Genomic DNA, 8,697 nt, shown 5'->3' with positions numbered 1-8,697 from the left:
GGAAATACCAAAGTTGACTTAAAGAGGTTTTAAAGCACCGATATACACTCCCTCTAGCAGTCACCAAGGGTTCCTTTCTCCCTACATCCTCACCAGCATTTGTTATCATGTGTTTCCTAGATAACAGTCATCCTGACTGGGGTGAGTTGGAATCTCTAGACATTTTCATTTTCCTCTTCTAATGGCTAATGATGTTGAACAACTTTAAAAGTGTCAAATGTTGTTTGTATCCCTTCTTTTGAGAAGTCTCCATTCAGTTCCACAGCTTATTTTTTTATTGGGTTGTTTGTCTCTGTCATTACTGGTTCGAAGGTATGACCCAGATTGGTGGGAAAGAAAACCCATCAACTCTCTTCCTCAGCTGTGGGTACCATGTGCTTTAATACTGACCTGCCTGGTAAGATTTGTCAATGGTGCAATGATAGCATAACTGCCTTGAAGAGTAACAAAATCATTTCTGACTTGAGAACCACTCAACAAGAGTGAAGTCAACTTTCTCAAAAGTACCCTACCCTTGAATCTACTACTAATGCTTTGTTAAATGGACATATAATCAAACTGTTTTAAAAATATTCATGCTTGTACTGGAAACTAGTGTTGCCCTTAGCCTTGGTCAGAGAAGCATCTTTTCATAGTCAGTGGCAGTTAACTGTCAAAATGCTAAGAATAAATGACCAGTGGGTGCTCAACTCTAAAGGGGACATCCATATCATGCCCACCAGTGTAGCCAGAGACTTTTCTGTGTCCCACTCTGTCCCGCAGCCACTTAAAAAATAATCACTCAGAGGCTTACATTAATTATAAATGATTGGCCGATGGCTCAGGCTTATACTAACCAGACTTACATTTAAATTAACCTATAATTATTATCTATGTTTAGCTACATGGCTGGGGAACTTTTTCTCAGTGAGGCATTCTCATCTTGCTTCCTCTGCGTCTGGCTGGTGACTCCTGACTCTGCTCTTCCTCTTCCTAGAATTCTTCTAGTCTACTTGTCCTGCCTATACTTCCTGCCTGACTACTGGCCAATCAGCATTTCATTAAACCAATTTGAGTGACAAATCTTTACAGTTTACAAGAGCAGTATCCCACAGCACACCAGGGTCAGGGACCATTGTAAAAAAGGCACAAGAAAGGATAGAAGAGTCAGAGGATGGGGAGGAATGGTATGAAACACTGTCTAACGACAGTGACATTGCAGTCTTGTTCCTAGAGAAGCTGGGTTTACCTATACAAGGCCTGCACAAAATGGAACTTTTTCACAATTCTATCACAGATGAGGAAAGGGCTATGAGGATCAAGCCTCTGCTGAGGAGTTTGACAATGAATGGTTTCAGATGTGTGTCTGTGGAGGCAAGTGGGGAAAATTATTTTCATCAATGGGGTAGCCACTGGTAAACTGCCCATGTTCTGGTAAATAACCCTCTATCTATGTTCATACAAGCAAACCTGATTAAATTGAGTAGATTAAGGAAAAATAACAACATGAAATGAGAAGAACTAATTGGCAGAAGTTCAGTAGTGGAATGAAAGGGTTAAGGAAGGTTAATGGGGTGACTCTGATCACAGTATATATGATTGTCAAACAAATTTAAAAAAACTAAAATTAAAAAACAGCTTAAAACAATGAAATGTTTAGAAAAGATCACGACATACAAAATAAAACAAAGCAGAAAATAATGAATTACACCTTTCTTCAGCCTAATCAAGTTCTCCTCTGTTCTTCATTTTTATATGTGCTTCCTTCAAGAAAGGGTTTTTAATTAACTTAATTTTAACTCAATTACTGTTATTAAAAATAAGCTTCTCACAGCTTTTAAGCTCTAAATAAAATTGTATCAATATATTAATGTTGATACCATCCATCAATTTAGCTGCAAAAGAGTCTTAACATAAATCACTAGAATGCTCACTTCTGGGGAAAATCAAATGCTTGATGGTTTTAATCTCTCATCATAGACTTGCACAAAATGAGTATAATGATGTGCATACCCAGAAATAAAGAACTATGCACCTCAATATTGCAAGTCCTTGCTGATCATAAAAATAAATAGGAAAATAGGTTGTATTGTATCTACAACTCTGAGTATTCATTATAAGCACTGGATTATATATTTTTAAGCAGGTAAATTTTATAGTGTGAATTATACACCAATAAAACAGTCATTAAATAAGGAAATAGAGAACCTAATTTAATTCTTGACAGTCTTATGAAACAGCTACAGGGCATATGGTCATTATTAACAAATTCAGTCATTTTTAATTGCTGAACATTAAAAAGTTGAAAATAAAACTAATATTAACTCATGGAAGTTTATACAGTATCCAAAGGAGATTTGCAAAAGGGATTACCTTCACATTTGCTTGTTGATTCTAGTGTGACATCAAGTATTTGAGTTTCCAACTCTATAATACTAAATTATATTTAATTTTTTGTAAGAATTAGAAAAATAGAAAAGATAGCAGCAGAACATATGCACAAATGTCATTGAGATTCTGAGCTTTCAAAGTAAGAATGTACTTTTTCCTTTTATTTAAAATAGATATTTTTCTCATACAATATACCACAATTATAGTTTTTCCTCTGTCTACTCTTCCAAGCCAACCCTCACTTCCCCTCCCATCCTGTATCCCTTTCTGTCTCTCATTAGAAAACAAACAGGCTTCAATAAAACAAGGTAAAACAAAAGCTAACACATTGGAATTGTGCAAAACAAACAGATGGAAAAGAGTCCAAGAGAAGGCACAAGAAAAAGAAATCCACTTATTACACATTCAGAAATTCCATAGATATACTAAACAGCAAGTCACAATATATACATAAAGGATCTGTAGGGTAAATGGAGAGAAGAAAACTATATATAAATAAAATAAAATAATACATTTTTTTAAGTTAGTTCCTTGACATGATATTATAAAACAAGAAGCCTCCAAAGATGCCTTTGTGTTAATTTTCTGTTGGCCATCTACTGCTGGGCATAAGCCTTCACTTCAGAGTAGTTTCTTCCTCAGTGAAAATTTAGGTTTCTTCTCCCAGTAATTTATTCTATATTTTTACCAGAAAAAAAGAATGTAATGGCTGTCAGTAGTCTAATTTAAAGGAGGTCAAAGAAACTGAAAGTTTCCTTTGTGTAAGGGAAGGTATGAATACATGTTTCCATCTAGCCACTTGCACAAAAAGTATTAATCCTACTTTTTTTTTAACACATCCTAGGCATAGCTCTGCACATTACATGGCAGTCTAGGGATAAGTGTTATCATGATGCATAATGAGCATTTGTACTCTATGCTGCCACACCATGTTGAATGCTGTGTACTTGGGCATTTTTTGTGTCTTTAGTGTACGTCTGCTCAAATTCTAGTCTCTGGTTCAAGTTTCTGTCTTCTTTCAATGACTCTGTGAGGTCCTCCCTACGTCAACATAGATTTGTATAAAGCTGGGTTTAAATATAAATATAAAATATAAATATAAAATAATTAAAAATAAAAACCCTGAACAAAATTAATGATCAGCAGTTGAGAGAATATGGCTCTTTTGTGTTAAGCTAGAAGTTTAAAAGATTAGTAAAGTTGTTAAACAATGCCATTTGTCTTGTTAAACTTTTTTTGAAATGTATAAGAAACAAATGTTACTTTATGAACTATGAACCAATGGCTGAGGGGCCCCCAACAGGATCAGGTCCTCTGAATGGGTGAGATAGTCGATTGGCTTGATCTGTTTGGGAGGCATCCAGGCAGTGGGACCGGGTCCTGTGCTCATTGCATGAGTTGGCTGTTTGAAACCTGGGGCTTATACAGGGATGCTTGGCTCAGCCTGGGAGGAGGGGACTGGACCTGCCTGGACTGAGTCTACCAGGTTGATCTCAGTTCTCGGGGGAGGCTTTGCCCTGGAGGAGGTGGGAATAGGGGATAGGCTGGGGGGAAGGGGAGGGGGGCAGGAGGGGGGAGAACAAAGGAATCCGTGGCTGATATGTAGAACTGAATTGTATTGTAAAATACAATTAAATTTAAAAAAACATTAAACTAGATTTTAAAGCTAAAAAAAAATAAATAAAGCAATAGGCTCAAGGTAATATAAAAAATAAGCCACGTAAAGATGGCTACCACACAGAGAATCTGGATTATGTTCTCTTTGATATTTGTAACTGAAGAAAAACATTTGATTGTAAAAGCTAAAGATACCTTGACTTTAAAATTTGGATCTAAGGATATGTTGCTTTGGAAAGGAGGCTCTGCTTTTGTTTCTACAGAAAGCCAGAGGCTATGGATTTGTTCCAGATTAAGATACATCAGGTTTGACCAGCCAAGACCCCCTGAAAGGTCTCTGATGACACCAAAGCCCAGATGATCCAACATTCAGAACCATTTCAAGGCAACCAGCTCAGACGATACACCCTCACGGACTACTCCATAATCCTGAAATTTTCTTTGTGTCCCCATAAGATATTGCGCCCCCCTCCAGCAGGAAGTAGTAAGAGAAGCTACACCCAAATTCCCAAATATACCAAGCTGGCTTTTTTTGGAGATGTATAAAAGTTAAAACTTTCCTCTTTTTTTTTTTTAAAAAAAAAAAGAAAGAAAAGGGGAAGTGCTGTGGGATGGTCTGTATGTCAAATTGCTCTGATTGGTCAATAAATAAAAAAACTGATTGGCCAGTGGCCAGGCAGGAAGTATAGGTGGGACTAACAGACAGGAGAATTGAGAGAACAGGAAGTGAAAATGAGACACTGTCAGCTGCCACCATGACAAGCAGCATGTGAAGATGCTGGTAAGCCATGAACCACATGGCAAGGTATAGATTTATAGAAATGGATTAATTTAAGATGAAAGAACTAGATAGCTAGAAGCCTGAGCCATTAGGCCAAACAGTTTAAATAAAAAAAAAAGAAACAAATGTTACTTTATAAATTAAACAAAAGAAAATAATTGTTAATGTTAACAGATATTTACTATATTATGTTTTTAAAACAAAGTAAATTAATAATGTTTTGTATATTTTTGTTTTAACTTAAAATATGCTTAATAACAAAAACTATATATCAAGGAGGTAAAAATATCTTCATATTGCCATAATTATTTTCAGTGTGAAAGAGGTCCTTGAATAGATGGATGGATAAATGGAAGGATGAATGGATGGTAGATAGATAGATAGACAGACAGACAGACAGATATCTGCTATCTATGACCAATTTTTCAATGACAGTATGACCAGCTCCATTTTCAGATACCCAATATTTTACAATGTTAAGGAGCAAGGCTGCCTGATGTCCCCAAATATATGGGTTTCTAATATTCTATGTCATTAATTAATGTTATTTGTAATACTGTTTTCTTACAAAGGGCATGTGTGCCTTCTAGGTTCTCTTTACACAGCAAGCTGATTGCTAAGGTAGGATGGGGCAGCCGAAATTAAGATGTAAAATCTTCACATTTCATTGATTTATTTCCTTTTATCTTATGGAGGTTCATCAGAGATATGGCTTCATTTATGATCTAAAGAAAGGGTTAAGGACAGAAGTGTTGTTAAAGAAGTTACAAAGCGGTGAGTTCCTTCCTTTACCAAGAACTATTTGGTTTGCATGCTCCTATGAAAACCAATGCCTTCAGCTATGGATGAAGTTAACTATTAAAGTCAGCCATTCTATGCAATGAGTCTACTCTGTCAGTTAAGTTCTTCTCTTCTGGGTAAGTCATATTTCTTCTGTGAGCCTTAATTCCTGTATTAGTTACTTCGGTGTCACTGGAACAAAAGGCCTCACAGAAGTAACTTAGGGAAGGAAGGAGTTATTTTGCTTCATGGTTTCAAAGGATTCAGCTAATGTGTCTTTCACTCTGTTGAAAGTAGTGAGGCAGAACATCATTGTAGCAAGAACATAATACAGTTGCTGCTAGTTCCATTGAAGGCAGCAAGCCAAGAGAGAGAGAGAGAAAGAGAGAGAGAGAGAGAGAGAGAGAGAGAGAGAGAGAGAGAGAGAGAGAGAGACTCAATAGACCCTTCAAAGACAAGTATGTCCTTCAGTGGCTTTTGTCCTCCAGACAACATAAATTTGCATATCTCCCAAAATATCATGACCAGCTGGGGACAACACCTTTAAGGAATGAGGTGATGAGGCACATCTCATATCCAAAATATGATTATTATCCTACCTGTAAAATGGGATGGTGATCTCTACGTGGCAGGATGGGAGTACTTGGTAAGGTTGCACAGTTGAAGTGTCTGCAACAGAGCAGGCAAGGGGCAGAATCAGCATCTTTGCATTTCATCGGCTTTCTTTGTCCTCCAAAGTGTTCTTCTCTCTCTCCTTCCATGCTGTCAGAGGAACCATGGGGAATTCTGAGCTCTTGGTTTTGTATTTCTATTTGTTTGTGTTGTGAAAAAAGGGGAAGATTTATAAACTTTTCACAAGTGTCTTTACAGATAAGTTGAAGGTCTGCGCTGCTTCTTTGATTGGTAAAGTATAAAATATTTCTATGCTGTTCTATTTTCTATCCAAAGAGTTTTTATTTTTTTATTTTATTTTATTTTATTTATTTATTTTTTTTTTTGGTTTTTCGAGACAGGGTTTCTCTGCGTAGCTTTGTGCCTTTTCCTGGAACTCACTTGGTAGCCCAGGCTGGCCTCAAACTCACAGAGATCCGCCTGGCTCTGCCTCCTGAGTGCTGGGATTAAAGAAGTGCGCCACCACCGCCCGGCCAAAGAGTTATTTTAAACAGGACAATTAATATTATTTCATTATTGGAAAATGGAAGCTCATCATAATGGAGATAGTGGCCTAAAACTGGCTGGGTCTCAAGTGTAGACCATTATGGTTTCTTTTCCTTTGAGCTTCTTTCACATTACTTTTGGCTTAAAGTACCAGAATACAATGATTGATGTATGATATATACAAACTTCATGTCACTTCAGTGAATTAATTTTTATTGGTTTTTTGAAGATTAACAAAAATACATTCACAAGTAGATAATTCATGTATTATCATGCAATTCTTTAAGTTCTCCTTAGAGCTGTACACCTAGCAATTAATATATGAACCATATAAAATGTTTTACGCCAATATGTGTACATCCTACAAAAATGACCAATATAAACTAACAATTGTGATTCATAATACTTTTAATAAATTGAGGAGTGACCATAAAACTCAAGATAGATGCTGATATCAGTGAAGAAAACTTCGGGTTACGTGGTCTCCAGGAAAATAAATTAGGAGAACACAAGGAACAGGAAGGAGCAGCATAAATGCTGAAGTAAGTGCATGTATCAATCAGAAGTAAAGTCTATAGAATAAACCCAAAAGGCTAGAGCCTAGTCATTTCAATATTTGCTAGGAGCTGGACACACATTACAGCAAATTTTACCTCTAAGTCAATATTCCTAAAGGAGTTCAAGACTAGAAAAGAAATGAAGAAGTAGTGAGTAAGCATATCTACACATCTCTTTGAGGATTTCATAAAGATTAGCAAGGCAGGAGGCCTTCCAGCTCACCCATTTCCCTACTTACTGGCAATAGGTGATGCTTATGTTGGCTGTATTAGGGAGAGTTTACTACTTTTGCTCCTGAGGCATTAGCAAATTATTTAAGCCTTATTCTCCTTCCTACTTCACAAACAAAGAGCTATTTAAATTAAATACACCAAGCTGTTAGGCCATCAAATCCACTTTAGGAGAAAGTGAAGAGTTTTTTTGCCACAGGGGGAAAAAAAAAAAACAAAAAAAAAAAAAACCAAAAAACCTAACGGAATTTCCATGGTGGGAGGCTGTCATACAATAACTACATTTTAAATGTTTTTTTATTCTTCTGAAGAATTTATGAAGCATTTTGCAAGACCCAATTAAACAGATGCCTTCCCCATCCTTTCTCACCCACAAAGGGATGTTTGATTTCAAGCATGCGCCCTTTTCAAGAGTTGAAAAGTCTACAGTTTATAAAAATATCTCCTTTGGATAAATTTGGAAAATGGCACAGATGGAAGCAGGCCATGATCAGAAAAGGAGGAGAAGGACTTGATCATTACAGGTTGGTGATGTTCATTATGGAAAATGAATTCCTCTATTTTTTTAGCATTTATCTTCTGAAACCCCAAGAATTCTAAGAAGAGAACCATTGGTAGCTGTTGCCAAACCTACCCTTGTTGTTGTAACTCTTTTTGTTAAAGTCATCACTACAAAACTTTATCAATGTGGAAATGAGCTATGAGAGTGGCCAACAGTGATTAGTAATTATAATTAAATGATACATTCTTTTTTTACAATAATCACAAACATATATCCCAAGAGAACCTTGTGCTAAGCCTGATTTCCATTATATTATATGGCTCCTCTCCATTAATTAGAGAAACTCATGAAGCATATACTTGTCTGCTCCTGACAGGTCAACATCTGGACCCTCCAGCTCACAACTTTCCAACTGTCAGTACATTTTGTAAAGTAACTTTGAGCTTCTATCAAGAATAATCACCACACATGTTCTAGAAATAAAAAAAGGCCATAAAAGTTTCTTTCAATAAGAAGAGGCTCAGTCATAAAACAATGAAAGTAACTCCAAACTTTCAGTGGGTTAGTACAAAACAAAGTCATTGCTCATTATCATAAATCTGTCATGGGTCAGGAATCTCTTTTTAGGCTATTTCAATGCTTTGCTTCCATGATCACCAATGCAAGAAATTAGGAAATCATAAAGCATCACCAATAGCTGC

The 8,697-nt window shown here is 36.3% G+C and overlaps 1 long non-coding RNA gene across 1 annotated transcript; it reads right to left on the bottom strand.

Moving 5' to 3' along the window:
* Window positions 1-1,231: 1,231 nt before the first annotated feature.
* LOC131908572 (uncharacterized) lies at window positions 1,232-8,069 on the bottom strand. Its single transcript, XR_009378622.1, has 3 exons — window positions 7,865-8,069; window positions 6,148-6,217; window positions 1,232-1,345 (listed from the first exon to the last, which is right to left on the bottom strand). It is a non-coding gene; the product is annotated as an uncharacterized LOC131908572 (long non-coding RNA).
* Window positions 8,070-8,697: the final 628 nt, after the last annotated feature.

Source organism: Peromyscus eremicus, chromosome 4 (genome assembly GCF_949786415.1).
Source record: "Peromyscus eremicus chromosome 4, PerEre_H2_v1, whole genome shotgun sequence".
Classification (NCBI taxonomy): Eukaryota; Metazoa; Chordata; class Mammalia; order Rodentia; family Cricetidae; genus Peromyscus; species Peromyscus eremicus.
The sequence above is the reverse complement of the archived record's forward strand: the minus strand, read 5'-3'. Positions and strand labels throughout refer to the sequence as shown.